The sequence below is a fragment of the Impatiens glandulifera genome, chromosome 1 (assembly GCF_907164915.1).
Source record: "Impatiens glandulifera chromosome 1, dImpGla2.1, whole genome shotgun sequence".
Taxonomy (NCBI): domain Eukaryota; kingdom Viridiplantae; phylum Streptophyta; class Magnoliopsida; order Ericales; family Balsaminaceae; genus Impatiens; species Impatiens glandulifera.
In genome coordinates, this window is record NC_061862.1 from 145727874 (window position 1) to 145747373 (window position 19500).

At 26.8% G+C, this 19500-nt stretch overlaps 19 non-coding genes across 19 annotated transcripts; all 19 read left to right on the plus strand.

Moving 5' to 3' along the window:
* Positions 1–5309: 5309 nt before the first annotated feature.
* TRNAC-GCA lies at positions 5310–5381 on the plus strand. The gene has a single exon. It is a non-coding gene; the product is annotated as a tRNA-Cys (tRNA).
* Positions 5382–6089: 708 nt separating this feature from the next.
* TRNAC-GCA lies at positions 6090–6161 on the plus strand. Its single transcript has one exon. It is a non-coding gene; the product is annotated as a tRNA-Cys (tRNA).
* Positions 6162–6869: 708 nt separating this feature from the next.
* TRNAC-GCA lies at positions 6870–6941 on the plus strand. The gene has a single exon. It is a non-coding gene; the product is annotated as a tRNA-Cys (tRNA).
* Positions 6942–7345: 404 nt separating this feature from the next.
* TRNAC-GCA lies at positions 7346–7417 on the plus strand. Its single transcript has one exon. It is a non-coding gene; the product is annotated as a tRNA-Cys (tRNA).
* A 707-nt stretch (positions 7418–8124) lies between these two features.
* TRNAC-GCA lies at positions 8125–8196 on the plus strand. The gene has a single exon. It is a non-coding gene; the product is annotated as a tRNA-Cys (tRNA).
* Positions 8197–8904: 708 nt separating this feature from the next.
* On the plus strand, positions 8905–8976 carry TRNAC-GCA. The gene has a single exon. It is a non-coding gene; the product is annotated as a tRNA-Cys (tRNA).
* Positions 8977–9368: 392 nt separating this feature from the next.
* TRNAC-GCA lies at positions 9369–9440 on the plus strand. Its single transcript has one exon. It is a non-coding gene; the product is annotated as a tRNA-Cys (tRNA).
* Positions 9441–10150: 710 nt separating this feature from the next.
* TRNAY-GUA lies at positions 10151–10222 on the plus strand. The gene has a single exon. It is a non-coding gene; the product is annotated as a tRNA-Tyr (tRNA).
* Positions 10223–11378: 1156 nt separating this feature from the next.
* On the plus strand, positions 11379–11450 carry TRNAC-GCA. The gene has a single exon. It is a non-coding gene; the product is annotated as a tRNA-Cys (tRNA).
* A 708-nt stretch (positions 11451–12158) lies between these two features.
* TRNAC-GCA lies at positions 12159–12230 on the plus strand. Its single transcript has one exon. It is a non-coding gene; the product is annotated as a tRNA-Cys (tRNA).
* Positions 12231–12618: 388 nt separating this feature from the next.
* Positions 12619–12690, plus strand: TRNAC-GCA. The gene has a single exon. It is a non-coding gene; the product is annotated as a tRNA-Cys (tRNA).
* A 708-nt stretch (positions 12691–13398) lies between these two features.
* On the plus strand, positions 13399–13470 carry TRNAC-GCA. The gene has a single exon. It is a non-coding gene; the product is annotated as a tRNA-Cys (tRNA).
* A 1156-nt stretch (positions 13471–14626) lies between these two features.
* On the plus strand, positions 14627–14698 carry TRNAC-GCA. The gene has a single exon. It is a non-coding gene; the product is annotated as a tRNA-Cys (tRNA).
* A 388-nt stretch (positions 14699–15086) lies between these two features.
* Positions 15087–15158, plus strand: TRNAC-GCA. Its single transcript has one exon. It is a non-coding gene; the product is annotated as a tRNA-Cys (tRNA).
* A 1169-nt stretch (positions 15159–16327) lies between these two features.
* Positions 16328–16399, plus strand: TRNAC-GCA. The gene has a single exon. It is a non-coding gene; the product is annotated as a tRNA-Cys (tRNA).
* A 388-nt stretch (positions 16400–16787) lies between these two features.
* Positions 16788–16859, plus strand: TRNAC-GCA. The gene has a single exon. It is a non-coding gene; the product is annotated as a tRNA-Cys (tRNA).
* A 1168-nt stretch (positions 16860–18027) lies between these two features.
* On the plus strand, positions 18028–18099 carry TRNAC-GCA. Its single transcript has one exon. It is a non-coding gene; the product is annotated as a tRNA-Cys (tRNA).
* A 388-nt stretch (positions 18100–18487) lies between these two features.
* Positions 18488–18559, plus strand: TRNAC-GCA. The gene has a single exon. It is a non-coding gene; the product is annotated as a tRNA-Cys (tRNA).
* Positions 18560–18947: 388 nt separating this feature from the next.
* On the plus strand, positions 18948–19019 carry TRNAC-GCA. The gene has a single exon. It is a non-coding gene; the product is annotated as a tRNA-Cys (tRNA).
* The last annotated feature ends 481 nt before the right edge of the window (positions 19020–19500 follow it).

Here is a 19500-nt window from a genome sequence, read left to right on the forward strand (position 1 = left end):
ATTATATTTTTATAAACTTCTTCAACCAATAATTGAAAATCAACATAAAAATTTACACAATAATGAATTTCAATTCCAACATATCTCACATCGAATTTGTGAAGATTCATAATTCAATGGTAAAGTATTTGACTACAGATCAAGATATAACTTAAGGACACCTATTAAGGTATTTTTTTAATAATATATGGTTTCATAGTTTAGTGGTAGAGCATTTGACTACAGATCAAGTGGTCAACGGTTCGAACCTTGAAGATACCAGGTTCTAACTTGTGACCTTTTGATCTACAGGCAACGGTTCAAACCTTGAAGATACCAGGTTCTAACTTGTGACCTTTTGATCTACAGGCAAATGTTTTCCCACTAGTTATGGACTTTTTTGTTTATTTCAATGATGGCTTGACATAGTATCTAAAATTGAATTTCAATGTAAATTAAGGGGTAGCCAATAGGAAACTTTGTTGCTATATTTACCTCATGTATTTTAAATTCTTCTTTTAGTACTTCGTCAATCATTGAAAATCAAAATACAAATTTACATCATAATGAATTACATTTCCAACATATCTCCTTGCAAATTTTTGAAATTCATAACTCAATGGCAGAGCATTTAACTACAAATCAAGAAATGATCGACCAACACCTAGTTAGGCCATTTTTTTTAATAATCTACGGGTTTATAACTCAATGGTTGAGTATTTGACTGTAGATTAAGATGTCACCAATCAAACCACCTAATTTTAAAATAATCTTCACATATACACCTACCTCATTTTTATGTATTTTCAAATCTTTGTTAAAAAGGTTAGAACTTCTGTAAATAATCTACACATCTATATTTACCTCATCTTTTATTAATTTTAAATTATTTTATGGTAAATTCGTAACCTATAATTTAAAAATCAACATAAATAAACCTAATAGGATAGTTTTAATTTAATAATTTAAACGGTGAAGTTATCAAATAATATTTCTATCTATATTTACCTCATTTTTATGAATTTTCAATTCATTTTTAGAAAGTTTGTCTATCTATCATTGAATTAAACATAAAACTTATTAGTAAAATGATATTTAAATCCTTCTTATCTCTCGTTTAATTAGTAAAGATCCATAACTTAGAAGTAAAGCATTTAAGTTCCCATCAAGTGATAACTAGTTTGAACTTGGTTAACCCTTTTTATATAATCTTTGGATCTATATTTACTCAGTTTTCTGTATATTAAATTCTTCTTTAAGTAACTTCATCAATCAATCATTGAAAATCAAAATACAAATTTACTGATGAATTTCAATTCCAACATATCTTTCTTTGAATTTGTGAAGGTCCATAACTCAATGCTAGAGTATTTGAATACAAAGTTAGGCCATTTTTATTATAATCGACGACCAATAACTCAGTAATAGAGCATTTGACTGCAAATCAAGAAGTTTTCTGTTTGAACTCCGGTTAGAACATTTTTAAGTAATCTTCCCATCATACTTACCTCAATTTTATGTATTTTCAAATCTTCTTTTAAAAAAGTTTGAACCTATTTGGTACTCTTTAAATAAATTCCACATCAATATTTAACTCTCTTTTATTTATTTTGAATTATTGTTTTTAGTAAATTGTAAACCATATTTTTTAAATCAACATAGAAAAACATAGTTGAACCATTTTTATTCAAAAATTTAATAATAGTGAAATTATCAAATAATCTTTTTATCTATATTTACCTCATTTTTATGAATTTTCAATTCATTTTTAGGAAATTTTCAAGCCATCATTGAAATAAACATAAAATATCTTCTTAAAATGATTGAATTCAAACTTATCTCTTGTTTAATTAATAAAGATCCATTAACTTAGTGGTAGAGAATTTGAGTACAAATTAAGATGTAGCTAGTTTGAACTTGGTTATGCACTTTTTATATAATCTTTGGATCTATATTTACCTCACTTTTATGTATTTTGACTTATTCTTTGAGAAATTTCGTCAACCGATCATTGAAAATCAACATAAAAATTACATCATAATGAATTTGAATTCCAACTTATCTCCTTATAATATGAAAAGGACCATCACTCGATGATAAAGAGTTTAAATAAAAGTTAAGACATCATTGGCAGACATCTAGTTAGGCCCTTTTTTCAATAATCGTCATAACAATAGTAAAGCATTTGACTACAGATTAAGAGGTCACCAGTTTACACCCGGTAGGGCCCTTTTTAAATAATCTTCACATCCACATTTACCTATTATGTGTTTTCAAATCTTCTTTTAAATAAGTTTAAATCCAGTTGACCATTTTAAAATAAATTTCACATCAATATTTATCTCTCTTTTATTCATTTTGAATTATTGTTTTTAGTAAATTGTAACCCATAATTTAAAAATAACATTAAGAAACTTAGTTGTACCATTTTTATTCAATAATTTTATAATAGAGAAGTTATCAAATAATCTTTTGATCTATATTTACATAATTTTTATGAATTTTCAATTAATTTTTGGGAACTTTGTCTAGCCATTATTGAAAATAAACATAAATTTTTTTCTTAAAATGATATTGAATTCCTTCTTGTTTCTCGTTTAATTAATAAAGATCCATAACATAAAGGTAGAGAATTTGAGTACAAATCAAGAGTTATCAAGTTTGAACTTGGTTGTGCCTTTTTATATAACCTTTGGATCTATATTTAACTAACATTTTTAGAAACTTCGTCAACAAATCATTGAAAATCAACATAAAAATTTACATCATAATGAATGTCAATTCCAACGTATCTCTCTTAAAAATTTTGAAGGTTCATAACTCAATGGTAGTGCATTTAACTACAAATTAAGACATCACCGACAAACACTAGTTAGGTATTTTTTAATAATCGACGGGTCCATAGCTCGGTGTAGAGCTTTTGACTACAAATCAAGAGGTCACATATTCAAACCGGTTGGGCCCTTATTAAATAATCTTCACATCCACACTTACCTCTTTTTTTATGTATTTTCAAATCTTCTTTTAAATAAGTTTAAATCTAGTAAGCCCTCTTTGAATAAATTAAACATAAATATTTACTACTCTTTTATTTATTTTCAATTATTATTTTTAGTAGATTGTAACCCATAATTAAAAATCAACATTAAGAAACCTAGTTTGACCATTGTTATTCAATAATTTTATAATAGTGAAGTTATCTAATAATCTTTTGATCTAAATTTACATTATTTTTATGATTTTTCAATTCATATTTAGAAATTTTGTCAAGCTATCATTGAAATAAACATTAATTTTTTTTTAAATAATATTGAATTCCTTCTTATCTCGTGTTTAATTAATAAATATCCAGAACATAGTGTTAGAGAATTTAATTACAAATCAAGAGGTAGCTAGTTTGAACTTGGTTGTGCCCTTTTATATAATCTTTTGATATATATATATTTACCTCACTTTTATAGTTTTTGACTTTTTCTTTTAGAAACTTCGTCAACAAATCATTAAAAATCAACATAAAAAATCATAATGAATGTCATTTCCAACCTATCTCTCTTCCAATTTTTGAATGTCCATAACTCAATGGTAGTGCATTTAACAACAAATTAAGACATCATTGACGGACACTAGTTAGATCATTCTTTTAATAATCGATGGGTCTATAGATTAGTGGTAGAGCATTTGCCTATAGATCAAGAAGTCCCAGGTTGGACCCTTTTTAAATAATCTTCACATCCACACTTACCTCATTTATATGTATTATCAAATCTTCTTTTAAATAAATTTAAATCTAGTCGCCCTCTTTAAATAAATTCCATATCAATATTTACCTCTCTTCTATTTATTTTGAATTATAGTTTTTAGTGAATTGTAACCCATAATTTAAAAATCACATTAAGAAACATAGTAGGACCATTTTTATTTAATAATAGTGAAGTTATCAATAATCTTTTGATCTATATTTACATCATTTTTATGAATTTTTAATTAATTTTTGGGAACTTTGTCAAGCCATCATTGAAATAAACATAAAATTTCTTCTTGAAATGATATGAATTCCTTATTTTCTCTCATTTAATTAATAAACGTCCTTAATTAGTGGTAGAAAATTTGAGTGCAATTTGGGAACTCAATAGAAAATTTTTATTTACATCATTTTTTTGAATTTTCAATTCATTTTTGGGAACTTTGTATAGCCATCTTTGAAATAAACATTAAATTTTTTTCTTATATGAATTCCTTCTTATCTCTCGTTTAGTTAATAAAGATCCATAACTTAGTGGTAGAGAATTTAAGTACAAATCAAGAGGTAGCTAGTTTGAACTTGGTTGTTCCCTTTTTATATATTCTTTGGATATATATTTAGCTCACTTTTAAGTTTTTTTACTTTTTCTATTAGTAACTTCGTCAACAAATCATTAAAAATTAACATAAAATATACATAATAATTAATGTCAATTCCAACATATCTCTCTTCGAATTTTGAAGTTCTATAACTCAATGTAGTGCATTTAACTACAAATTAAGACATCAATGACGGACACTAGTCATGTCATTTTATTATTAATTGATGTGTCCATGCTCAGTAGTAGAGCATTTGACTGCAGATCAAGAGTTCACCTGTTTGAACCCGGTTGGGCCCTTTTAAAATAGTCTTCACATACACGCTTACCTCATTTTTATGTATATTCAAATCTTCTTTTAAATAAATTTAAATCAAGTCGGCCCTCTTTAAATAAATTCCACATCAATATTTACCTTCTTCTATTTATTTCGAATTATTGTTTTTAGTAAAGTGTAATCAATAATTTAAAAATCACATTAAGAAACCTAATTGGACCATTTTTATTCGATAATTTAATAATAGTGAAGTTATCAATAATCTTTTTTATATATATTTTCATCATTTTTTTTATGAATTTTCAATTCGTTTTTGGGAACCTTGTCTAGCCATCATTGAAATAAACATAAAATTTCTTCTTAAAATTATATAAATTCCTTCTTATCTCTCATTTAATTAATAAAGATCCATAACTTAGTGATAGAGAATTTGAGTACAAATCAAGAGGTAGCTAATTTGAACTTGGTTGTGCCTTTTTTTATATAATCTTTGTATATATATTTAACTCACTTTTAGTTTTTTTACTTTTTCTTTTATTAACTTCGTCAACAAATCATTAAAAATTAACATAAAAATTTACATCATAATGAATGTCAATTCCAACATATCTCCCTTCAAATTTTTGAAGTTCCATAACTCAATCTAGTGAATTTAACTACAAATTAAGACATCAACGACGGACACTAGTTAGGTCATTTTTTTAATAATCAATGGGTCCATAGGTCAGTGGTAGAGCATTTGACTGCAGTTCAAGAGGTCACCGGTTCGAACCCGGTTTGGCCCTTTTTAAATAGTCTTCACCTTCACGCTTACCTCATTTTATGTATTTTCAAATCTTCTTTTAAATAAATTTAAATCCAGTCGGCACTCTTTAAATAAATTTCAAATCAAGATTTTCCTCTTTTCTATTTATTTCGAATTATTGTTTTTAGAAAAGTGTAACCCATAATTTAAAAATTATATTAAGAAACCTAATTGGACCATTTTTATTCAATAATTTAATCATAGTGAAGTTATGAATAATGTTGGATTTTTATTTACATCATTTTTTTTAAGAATTTTTAATTCATGTTTGTGAACTTTGTCAAGCCTTTATTGATATACATATAAAATTTCTTCTAAAAATTATATAAATTCCTTCTTTTCTCTCATTTAATAAATAAACATCCATAACTAGTGGTAGAGAATTGGAGTGCAAATCAAGAGAATTTCAGTGCAAATCAAGAGGTAACTAGTTTGAACTAAGTTGTGCCCTTTTTATATAATCTTTGGATATATATTTAGTTCACTTTTAAGTTTTTTTCATTTTTCTTTTAGTAACTTCGTCAAAAAATCATTAAAAATTAACATAAAAATTTCCATTATAATGAATGTCAATTCCAACATATCTCTCTTCGAATTTTTGAAGTTCCATAAATCAATGTAGTGAATTTAACTGCAAATTAAGACATCAACGACGGACACTAGTTAGGTCATTTTTTTAATAATCAATGGGTCCATAGCTCAGTGGTAGAGCATTTGACTGCAGATCAAGAGGTTACTGATTCGAACTCGGTTGGGCCCTTTTTAAATAGTCTTCACCTTCACGCTTACCTCATTTTATGTATTTTCAAATCTTCTTTTAAATAAATTTAAATCCAGTCGGCACTCTTTAAATAAATTTCAAAACAATATTTTTCTCTTTTCTATTAATTTCTAATTATTGTTTTTAGAAAAGTGTAACCCATAATTTAAAAATCACGTTAAGAAACCTAATTGGACCATTTTTATTCAATAATTTAATCATAGTGAAGTTATCAATAATTTTGGATCTTTATTTACATCATTTTTTTAAAGAATTTTTAATTCATTTTTGTGAACTTTGTCAAGCCTTCATTGATATACATATAAAATTTCTTCTAAAAATTATATAAATTCCTTCTATTCTCTCATTTAATAAATAAACATCCATAACTAGTGGTAGAGAATTGGAGTGCAAATCAAGAGAATTTCAGTGCAAATCAAGAGGTAACTAGTTTGAACTTAGTTGTGCCCTTTTTATATAATCTTTGTATATATATTTAGCTCACAATTAAGTTTTTTTAACTTTTCTTTTAGTAACTTCGTCAAAAAATCATTAAAAATGAACAAAAAAATTTACATCATAATGAATGTCAATTCCAACATATCTCTCTTCGAATTTTTGAAGTTCCATAAATCAATGTAGTGAATTTAACTAAAAATTAAGACATCAACGACGGACACTAGTTATGTCATTTTTTTAATAATTAATGGGTCCATAGTTCAGTAGTAGAGCATTTGATTGCAGATCAAGAGGTCACCGGTTCGAACTCGGTTGGGCCCTTTTTAAATAGTCTTCACCTTCACGCTTACCTCATTTTATGTATTTTCAAATCTTCTTTTAAATAAATTTAAATCCAGTCGGCACTCTTTAAATAAATTTCAAATCAATATTTTCCTCTCTTCTATTTATTTCGAATTATTGTTTATAGAAAAGTATAACCTATAATTTAAAAATCACATTAAGAAACCTAATTGGACAATTTTTATTCAATAATTTAATAATAGTGAAGTTATCAATAATCTTTTGATATAAAAATTTACATCATAATGAATGTCAATTCCAACCTATCTCTCTTCAAAATTTTGAAGTTCCATAACTCAATGTAGTGAATTTAACTACAAATTAAGACATCAACGACGGACACTAGTTAGGTCATTGTTTTAATAATTGTTTTAATAATTGATGGGTCTATAGCTCAGTGGTAGAGCATTTGACTGCAGATCAAGAGGTCACCGGTTTGAACCCGGTTGGGCACTTTTTAAATAGTCTCACCTTCACGCTTACCTCATTTTATGTATTTTCAAATCTTCTTTTAAATAAATTTAAATCCAGTCGGCACTCTTTAAATAAATTTCAAATCAATATTTTCCTCTCTTCTATTTATTTCGAATTATTGTTTTTAGAAAAGTGTAACCCATAATTTAAAAATCACATTAAGAAACCTAATTGGACCATTTTTATTCAATAATTTAATCATAGTGAAGTTATCAATAATTTTGGATCTTTATTTACATCATTTTTTTAAAGAATTTTTAATTCATTTTTGTGAACTTTGTCAAGCCTTCATTGATATACATATAAAATTTCTTCTAAAAATTATATAAATTCCTTCTTTTCTCTCATTTAATAAATAAACATCCATAACTAGTGGTAGAGAATTGGAGTGCAAATCAAGAGAATTTCCGTGCAAATCAAGAGGTAACTAGTTTGAACTTAGTTGTGCCCTTTTTATATAATCTTTGGATATATATTTAGCTCACTTTAAGTTTTTTTAATTTTTCTTCTAGTAACTTCGTCAAAAAATCATTAAAAATTAACATAAAAATTTACATCATAATGAATGTCAATTCCAACATATCTCTCTTTTCAAATTTTTGAAGTTCCATAAATCAATGTAGTGAATTTAACTACAAATTAATACATCAACGCGGACACTAGTTAGGTCATTTTTTTAATAATCAATGGGTCCATAGCTCAGTGGTAGAGCATTTGACTGCAGATCAAGAGGTCACCGGTTCGAACCCGGTTGGGCCCTATTTAAATAGTCTTCACCTTAAAGCTTACCTCATTTTATGTATTTTCAAATCTTCTTTTAAATAAATTTAAATCCAGTCGGCACTCTTTAAATAAATTTCAAAACAATATTTTTCTCTCTTCTATTTATTTCTAATTATTGTTTTTAGAAAAGTGTAACCCATAATTTAAAAATCACATTAAGAAACCTAATTGGACCATTTTTATTCAATAATTTAATCATAGTGAAGTTATCCATAATTTTGGATCTTTATTTACATCATTTTTTTTAAGAATTTTGAATTCATTTTTGTGAACTTTGTCAAGCCTTCATTGATATACATATAAAATTTCTTCTAAAAATTATATAAATTCCTTCTATTCTCTCATTTAATAAATAAACATCCATAACTAGTGGTAGAGAATTGGAGTGCAAATCAAGAGAATTTCAGTGCAAATCAAGAGGTAACTAGTTTGAACTTAGTTGTGCCCTTTTTATATAATCTTTGTATATATATTTAGCTCACAATTAAGTTTTTTTAACTTTTCTTTTAGTAACTTCGTCAAAAAATCATTAAAAATGAACAAAAAAATTTACATCATAATGAATGTCAATTCCAACATATCTCTCTTCAAATTTTTGAAGTTCCATAAATCAATGTAGTGAATTTAACTAAAAATTAAGACATCAACGACGGACACTAGTTATGTCATTTTTTTAATAATTAATGGGTCCATAGTTCAGTAGTAGAGCATTTGATTGCAGATCAAGAGGTCACCGGTTCGAACTCGGTTGGGCCCTTTTTAAATAGTCTTCACCTTCACGCTTACCTCATTTTATGTATTTTCAAATCTTCTTTTAAATAAATTTAAATCCAGTCGGCACTCTTTAAATAAATTTCAAATCAATATTTTCCTTTCTTCTATTTATTTCGAATTATTGTTTATAGAAAAGTATAACCTATAATTTAAAAATCACATTAAGAAACCTAATTGGACAATTTTTATTCAATAATTTAATAATAGTGAAGTTATCAATAATCTTTTGATATAAAAATTTACATCATAATGAATGTCAATTCCAACCTATCTCTCTTCAAAATTTTGAAGTTCCATAACTCAATGTAGTGAATTTAACTACAAATTAAGACATCAACGACGGACACTAGTTAGGTCATTGTTTTAATAATTGATGGGTCCATAGCTCAGTGGTAGAGCATTTGACTGCAGATCAAGAGGTCACCGGTTCGAACCCGGTTGGGCCCTTTTTAAATAGTCTTCACCTTAAAGCTTACCTCATTTTATGTATTTTCAAATCTTCTTTTAAATAAATTTAAATCCAGTCGGCACTCTTTAAATAAATTTCAAAACAATATTTTCCTCTCTTCTATTTATTTCTAATTATTGTTTTTAGAAAAGTGTAACCCATAATTTAAAAATCACATTAAGAAACCTAATTGGACCATTTTTATTCAATAATTTAATCATAGTGAAGTTATCAATAGTTTTGGATCTTTATTTACATCATTTTTTTTAAGAATTTTTAATTCATTTTTGTGAACTTTGTCAAGCCTTCATTGATATACATATAAAATTTCTTCTAAAAATTATATAAATTCCTTCTATTCTCTCATTTAATAAATAAACATCCATAACTAGTGGTAGAGAATTGGAGTGCAAATCAAGAGAATTTCAGTGCAAATCAAGAGATAACTAGTTTGAACTTAGTTGTGCCCATTTTATATAATCTTTGGATATATATTTAGCTCACTTTGAAGTTTTTTTAATTTTTCTTCTAGTAACTTCGTAAAAAAATCATTAAAAATTAACATAAAAATTTACATCATAATGAATGTAAATTCCAACATATCTCTCTCTTCAAATTTTTGAAGTTCCATAAATCAATGTAGTGAATTTAACTACAAATTAAGACATCAACGACGGACACTAGTTAGGTAATTTTTTTAATAATCAATGGGTCCATAGCTCAGTGGTAGAGCATTTGACTGTAGATCAAGAGGTCACCGGTTCGAACCCGGTTTGGCCCTTTTTAAATAGTCTTCACCTTCACGCTTACCTCATTTTATGTATTTTCAAATCTTCTTTTAAATAAATTTAAATCCAGTCGGCACTCTTTAAATAAATTTCAAATCAATATTTTCCTCTCTTCTATTTATTTGGAATCATAGTTTTTAGAAAAGTGTAACCCATAATTTAAAAATCACGTTAAGAAACCTAATTGGACCATTTTTATTCAATAATTTAATCATAGTGAAGTTATCAATAATTTTGGATCTATATTTACATCATTTTTTTTAAGAATTTTTAATTCATTTTTGTGAACTTTGTCAAGCCTTCATATATATACATATAAAATTTCTTCTAAAAATTATATAAATTCCTTCTATTCTCTCATTTAAGAAATAATCATCCATAACTAGTGGTAGAGAATTGGAGTGCAAATCAAGAGAATTTCAGTGCAAATCAAGAGGTAACTAGTTTGAACTTAGTTGTGCCCTTTTTATATAATCTTTGGATATATATTTAACTCATTTTTAAGTTTTTTTAACTTTTCTTTTAGTAACTTCGTCAAAAAATCATTAAAAATTTACATCATAATGAATGTCAATTCCAACATATCTCTCTTCGAATTTTTGAAGTTCCATAAATCAATGTAGTGAATTTAACTACAAATTAAGACATCAACGACGGATACTAGTTAGGTCATTTTTTTAATAATCAATGGGTTCATAGCTCAGTAGTAGATCATTTGACTGCAGATCAAGAGGTCACCGGTTCGAACTCGGTTGGGACCTTTTTAAATAGTCTTCACCTTCACGCTTACCTCATTTTATGTATTTTCAAATCTTCTTTTAAATAAATTTAAATCCAGTCGGCACTCTTTAAATAAATTTCAAATCAATATTTTCCTCTCTTCTATCTATTTCGAATTATTGTTTATAGAAAAGTATAACCTATAATTTAAAAATCACATTAAGAAACCTAATTGGACCATTTTTATTCAATAATTTAATAATAGTGTATCAATAATATTTTGATATAAAAATTTACATCATAATGAATGTCAATTCCAACATATCTCTCTTTGAATTTTTGAAGTTCCATAACTCAATGTAATGAATTTAACTACAAATTAAGACATCAACGACGGACACTAGTTAGGTCATTGTTTTAATAATCGATGGGTCCATAGCTCAGTGGTAGAGCATTTGAATGCAGATCAAGAGGTCACCGGTTCGAACCCGGTTGGGCCCTTTTTAAATAGTCTTCACCTTCACGCTTACCTCGTTTTATGTATTTTCAAATCTTCTTTTAAATAAATTTAAATCCAGTCGGCACTCTTTAAATAAATTTCAAATCAATATTTTCCTCTCTTCTATTTATTTCGAATTATTGTTTTTAGAAAAGTGTAACCCATAATTTAAAAATCACGTTAAGAAACCTAATTACACCATTTTTATTCAATAATTTAATCATAGTGAAGTTATCAATAATTTTGGATCTATATTTACATCATTTTTTTTAAGAATTTTTAATTCATTTTTGTGAACTTTGTCGAGCCTTCATTGATATACATATAAAATTTCTTCTAAAAATTATTTAAATTCCTTCTATTCTCTCATTTAATAAATAAACATCCATAACTAGTGGTAGAGAATTGGAGTGCAAATCAAGAGAATTTCAGTGCAAATCAAGAGGTAACTAATTTGAACTTAGTTGTGCCCTTTTTATATAATCTTTGGATATATATTTAGCTCACAATTAAGTTTTTTTAACTTTTCTTTTAGTAACTTCGTCAAAAAATCATTAAAAATTAACATAAAAATTTACATCATAATGAATGTCAATTCCAACATATCTCTCTTCGAATTTTTTAAGTTCCATAAATCAATGTAGTGAATTTAACTACAAATTAAGACATCAACGACGGACACTTGTTAGGTCATTTTTTTAATAATCAATGGGTCCATAGCTCAGTAGTAGAGCATTTGACTGCAGATCAAGAGGTCACCGATTCGAACTCGGTTGGGCCCTTTTTAAATAGTCTTCACCTTCACGCTTACCTCATTTTATGTATTTTCAAATCTTCTTTTAAATAAATTTAAATCCAGTCGGCACTCTTTAAATAAATTTCAAATCAATATTTTCCTCTCTTCTATCTATTTCGAATTATTGTTTATAGAAAAGTATAACCTATAATTTAAAAATCACATTAAGAAACCTAATTGGACCATTTTTATTCAATAATTTAATAATAGTGTATCAATAATATTTTGATATAAAAATTTACATCATAATGAATGTCAATTTCAACATATCTCTCTTTGAATTTTTGAAGTTCCATAACTCAATGTAGTGAATTTAACAACAAATTAAGACATCAACGACGGACACTAGTTAGGTCATTTTTTTAATAATCAATGGGTCTATAGCTTAGTGGTAGAGCATTTGACTGCAGATCAAGAGGTCACCGGTTCGAACCCGTTTGGTCCCTTTTTAAATAGTCTTCACCTTCACGCTTACCTCATTTTATGTATTTTCAAATCTTCTTTTAAATAAATTTAAATCCAGTCGGCACTCTTTAAATAAATTTCAAATCAATATTTTCCTCTCTTCTATTTATTTCGAATTATTGTTTTTAGAAAAGTGTAACCCATAATTTAAAAATCACGTTAAGAAACCTAATTACACCATTTTTATTCAATAATTTAATCATAGTGAAGTTATCAATAATTTTGGATATATATTTACATCATTTTTTTTAAGAATTTTTAATTCATTTTTGTGAACTTTGTCAAGCCTTCATTGATACACATATAAAATTTCTTCTAAAAATTATATAAATTCCTTCTATTCTCTCATTTAATAAATAAACATCCATAACTAGTGGTAGAGAATTGGAGTGCAAATCAAGAGAATTTCAGTGCAAATCAAGAGGTAACTAGTTTGAACTTCGTTGTGCCCTTTTTATATAATCTTTGGATATATATTTAGCTCACAATTAAGTTTTTTTAACTTTTCTTTTAGTAACTTCGTCAAAAAATCATTAAAAATTAACATAAAAATTTACATCATAATGAATGTCAATTCCAACATATCTCTCTTCGAATTTTTGAAGTTCCATAAATCAATGTAGTGAATTTAACTACAAATTAAGACATCAACGACGGATACTAGTTAGGTCATTTTTTTAATAATCAATGGGTCCGTAGCTCAGTAGTAGAGCATTTGACTGCAGATCAAGAGGTCACCGGTTCGAACTCGGTTGGGACCTTTTTAAATAGTGTTCACCTTCACGCTTACCTCATTTTATGTATTTTCAAATCTTCTTTTAAATAAATTTAAATCCAGTCGGCACACTTTAAATAAATTTCAAATCAATATTTTTCTCTCTTCTATCTATTTCGAATTATTGTTTATAGAAAAGTATAACCTATAATTTAAAAATCACATTAAGAAACCTAATTGGACCATTTTTATTCAATAATTTAATAATAGTGTATCAATAATATTTTGATATTAAAATTTACATCATAATGAATGTCAATTCCAACATATCTCTCTTCGAATTTTTGAAGTTCCATAACTCAATGTAGTGAATTTAACTACAAATTAAGACATCAACGACGGACACTAGTTAGGTCATTTTTTTAATAATTGTTGGGTCTATAGCTTAGTGGTAGAGAATTTGAATGCAGATCAAGAGGTCACCAGTTCAAACCCGATTGGGTCCTTTTTAAATAGTCTTCACCTTCACGCTTACCTCATTTTATGTATTTTCAAATCTTCTTTTAAATAAATTTAAATCCAGTCGGTACTCTTTAAATAAATTTCAAATCAATATTTTCCTCTCCTCTATTTATTTCGAATTATTGTTTTTAGAAAAATGTAACCCATAATTTAAAAATCACATTAAGAAACCTAATTGGACCATTTTTATTCAATAATTTAATCATAGTGAAGTTATCAATAATTTTGGATCTTTATTTACATCATTTTTTTAAAGAATTTTTAATTCATTTTTGTGAACTTTGTCAAGCCTTCATTGATATACATATAAAATTTCTTCTAAAAATTATATAAATTCCTTCTATTCTCTCATTTAATAAATAAACATCCATAACTAGTGGTAGAGAATTGGAGTGCAATTCAAGAGAATTTCAGTGCAAATCAAGAGGTAACTAGTTTGAACTTAGTTGTGCCCTTTTTATATAATCTTTGGATATATATTTAGCTCACAATTAAGTTTTTTTAACTTTTCTTTTAGTAACTTCGTCAAAAAATCATTAAAAATTTACATTATAATGAATGTCAATTCCAACATATCTCTCTTCGAATTTTTGAAGTTCCATAAATCAATGTAGTGAATTTAACTACAAATTAAGACATCAACGACGGATACTAGTTAGGTCATTTTTTTAATAATCAATGGGTCCGTAGCTCAGTAGTAGAGCATTTGACTGCAGATCAAGAGGTCACCGGTTCGAACTCGGTTGGGACCTTTTTAAATAGTGTTCACCTTCACGCTTACCTCATTTTATGTATTTTCAAATCTTCTTTTAAATAAATTTAAATCCAGTCGGCACTATTTAAATAAATTTCAAATCAATATTTTTCTCTCTTCTATCTATTTCGAATTATTGTTTATAGAAAAGTATAACCTATAATTTAAAAATCACATTAAGAAACCTAATTGGACCATTTTTATTCAATAATTTAATAATAGTGTATCAATAATATTTTGATATTAAAATTTACATCATAATGAATGTCAATTCCAACATATCTCTCTTCGAATTTTTGAAGTTCCATAACTCAATGTAGTGAATTTAACTACAAATTAAGACATCAACGACGGACACTAGTTAGGTCATTTTTTTAATAATCGATGGTTCTATAGCTTAGTGGTAGAGTATTTGACTGCAGATCGAGAGGTCACCGGTTCGAACCCGGTTTGGCCCTTTTTAAATAGTCTTCACCTTCACGCTCACCTCATTTTATGTATTTTCAAATCTTCTTTTAAATAAATTTAAATCCAGTCGGCACTCTTTAAATAAATTTCAAATCAATATTTTACTCTCTTCTATTTATTTCGAATTATTGTTTTTAGAAAAGTGTAACCCATAATTTAAAAATCACGTTAAGAAACCTATTTACACCATTTTTATTCAATAATTTAATCATAGTGAAGTTATCAATAATTTTGGATCTATATTTACATCATTTTTTTTAAGAAATTTTAATTCATTTTTGTGAACTTTGTCAAGCCTTCATTGATATACATATAAAATTTCTTCTAAAATTTTTATAAATTCCTTCTATTCTCTCATTTAATAAATAAACATCCATAACTAGTGGTAGAGAATTGGAGTGCAAATCAAGAGAATTTCAGTGCAAATCAAGAGGTAACTAGTTTTAACTTAGTTGTGCCCTTTTTATATAATCTTTGGATATATATTTAGCTCACAATTAAGTTTTTTTAACTTTTCTTTAAGTAACTTCGTCAAAAAAATCATTAAAAATTAACATAAAAATTTACATCATAATGAATGTCAATTCCAACATATCTCTCTTCGAATTTTTGAAGTTCCATAAATCAATGTAGTGAATTTAACTACAAATTAAGACATCAACGACAGACACTAGTTAGGTCATTTTTTTAATAATCAATGGGTCCATAGCTCAGTAGTAGAGCATTTGACTGCAGATCAAGAGGTCAACGATTTGAACTCGGTTGGACCTTTTTTAAATAGTCTTCACCTTTACGCTTACCTCATTTTATGTATTTTCAAATCTTCTTTTAAATAAATTTAAATCCAGTCGGCACTCTTTAAATAAATTTCAAATCAATATTTTCCTCTCTTCTATCTATTTCGAATTATTGTTTATAGAAAAGTATAACCTATAATTTAAAAATCACATTAAGAAACCTAATTGGACCATTTTTATTCAATAATTTAATAATAGTGTATCAATAATCTTTTGATATAAAAATTTACATCATAATGAATGTCAATTCCAACATATCTCTCTTCGAATTTTTGAAGTTCCATAACTCAATGTAGTGAATTTAACTACAAATTAAGACATCAACGACAGACACTAGTTAGGTCATTTTTTTAATAATCAATGGGTCCATAGCTCAGTAGTAGAGCATTTGATTGCAGATCAAGAGGTCACCGATTCGATCTCGGTTGGGCCTTTTTTAAACAGTCTTCACCTTTACGCTTACCTCATTTTATGTATTTTCAAATCTTCTTTTAAATAAATTTAAATCCAGTCGGCACTCTTTAAATAAATTTCAAATCAATATTTTCCTCTCTTCTATCTATTTCGAATTATTGTTTATAGAAAAGTATAACCTATAATTTAAAAATCACATTAAGAAACCTAATTGGACCATTTTTATTCAATAATTTAATAATAGTGTATCAATAATCTTTTGATATAAAAATTTACATCATAATGAATGTCAATTCCAACATATCTCTCTTCGAATTTTTGAAGTTCCATAACTCAATGTAGTGAATTTAACTACAAATTAAGACATCAACGACAGACACTAGTTAGGTCATTTTTTTAATAATCAATGGGTCCATAGCTCAGTAGTAGAGCATTTGACTGCAGATCAAGAGGTCACCGATTCGAATTCGGTTGGGCCTTTTTTAAATAGTCTTCACCTTTACGCTTACCTCATTTTATGTATTTTCAAACCTTCTTTTAAATAAATTTAAATCCAGTCGGCACTCTTTAAATAAATTTCAAATCAATATTTTCCTCTCTTCTATCTATTTCGAATTATTGTTTATAGAAAAGTATAACCTATAATTTAAAAATCACATTAAGAAACCTAATTGGACCATTTTTATTCAATAATTTAATAATAGTGTATCAATAATCTTTTGATATAAAAATTTACATCATAATGAATGTCAATTCCAACATATCTCTCTTCGAATTTTTGAAGTTCCATAACTCAATGTAATGAATTTAACTACAAATTAAGACATCAACGACGGAAACTAGTTAGGTTATTTTTTTAATAATTGTTGGGTCTATAGCTTAGTGGTAGAGAATTTGAATGTAGATCAAGAAGTCACCAGTTCGAAGCCGGTTGGGCCCTTTTTAAATAGTCTTCACCTTCACGCTTACCTCATTTTATGTATTTTCAAATCTTCTTTTAAATAAATTTAAATCCAGTCGGCACTCTTTAAATAAATTTCAAATCAATATTTTCCTCTCCTCTATTTATTTAGAATTATTGATTTTAGAAAAATGTAACCCATAATTTAAAAATCACATTAAGAAACCTAATTGGACCATTTTTATTCAATAATTTAATCATAGTGAAGTTATCAATAATTTTGGATCTTTATTTACATCATTTTTTTAAAGAATTTTTAATTCATTTTTGTGAACTTTGTCAAGCCTTCATTGATATACATATAAAATTTCTTCTAAAAATTATATAAATTCCTTCTATTCTCTCATTTAATAAATAAACATCCATAACTAGTGGTAGAGAATTGGAGTGCAAATCAAGAGAATTTCAGTGCAAATCAAGAGGTAACTAGTTTTAACTTAGTTGTGCCCTTTTTATATAATCTTTGGATATATATTTAGCTCACAATTAAGTTTTTTAAACTTTTCTTTTAGTAACTTCGTCAAAAAATCATTAAAAATTAACATAAAAATTTACATCATAATGAATGTCAATTCCAACATATCTCTCTTCGAATTTTTGAAGTTCCATAAATCAATGTAGTGAATTTAACTACAAATTAAGACATCAACGACAGACACTAGTTAGGTCATTTTTTTAATAATCAATGGGTCCATAGCTCAGTAGTAGAGCATTTGACTGCAGATCAAGAGGTCACCGATTCGAACTCGGTTGGGCCTTTTTTAAATAGTCTTCACCTTTACGCTTACCTTATTTTATGTATTTTCAAATCTTCTTTTAAATAAATTTAAATCAAGTCGGCACTCTTTAAATAAATTTCAAATCAATATTTTCCTCTCTTCTATCTATTTCGAATTATTGTTTATAGAAAAGTATAACCTATAATTTAAAAATCACATTAAGAAACCTAATTGGACCATTTTTATTCAATAATTTAATAATAGTGTATCAATAATCTTTTGATATAAAAATTTACATCATAATGAATGTCAATTCCAACATATCTCTCTTCGAATTTTTGAAGTTCCATAACTCAATGTAGTGAATTTAACTACAAATTAAGACATCAACGACAGACACTAGTTAGGTCATTTTTTTAATAATCAATGGGTCCATAGCTCAGTAGTAGAGCATTTGATTGCAGATCAAGAGGTCACCGATTCGAACTCGGTTGGGCCTTTTTTAAATAGTCTTCACCTTTACGCTTACCTCATTTTATGTATTTTCAAATCTTCTTTTAAATAAATTTAAATCCAGTCGGCACTCTTTAAATAAATTTCAAATCAATATTTTCCTCTCTTCTATCTATTTCGAATTATTGTTTATAGAAAAGTATAACCTATAATTTAAAAATCACATTAAGAAACCTAATTGGACCATTTTTATTCAATAATTTAATAATAGTGTATCAATAATCTTTTGATATAAAAATTTACATCATAATGAATGTCAATTCCAACATATCTCTCTTCGAATTTTTGAAGTTCCATAACTCAATGTAGTGAATTTAACTACAAATTAAGACATCAACGACAGACACTAGTTAGGTCATTTTTTTAATAATCAATGGGTCCATAGCTCAGTAGTAGAGCATTTGATTGCAGATCAAGAGGTCACCGATTCGATCTCGGTTGGGCCTTTTTTAAATAGTCTTCACCTTTACGCTTACCTCATTTTATGTATTTTCAAACCTTCTTTTAAATAAATTTAAATCCAGTCGGCACTCTTTAAATAAATTTCAAATCAATATTTTCCTCTCTTCTATCTATTTCGAATTATTGTTTATAGAAAAGTATAACCTATAATTTAAAAATCACATTAAGAAACCTAATTGGACCATTTTTATTCAATAATTTAATAATAGTGTATCAATAATATTTTGATATAAAAATTTACATCATAATGAATGTCAATTCATACATATCTCTCTTCGAATTTTTGAAGTTCCATAACTCAATGTAATGAATTTAACTACAAATTAAGACATCAACGACGGAAACTAGTTAGGTTATTTTTTTAATAATTGTTGGGTCTATAGCTTAGTGGTAGAGAATTTGAATGTAGATCAAGAAGTCACCAGTTCGAACCCGGTTGGGCCCTTTTTAAATAGTCTTCACCTTC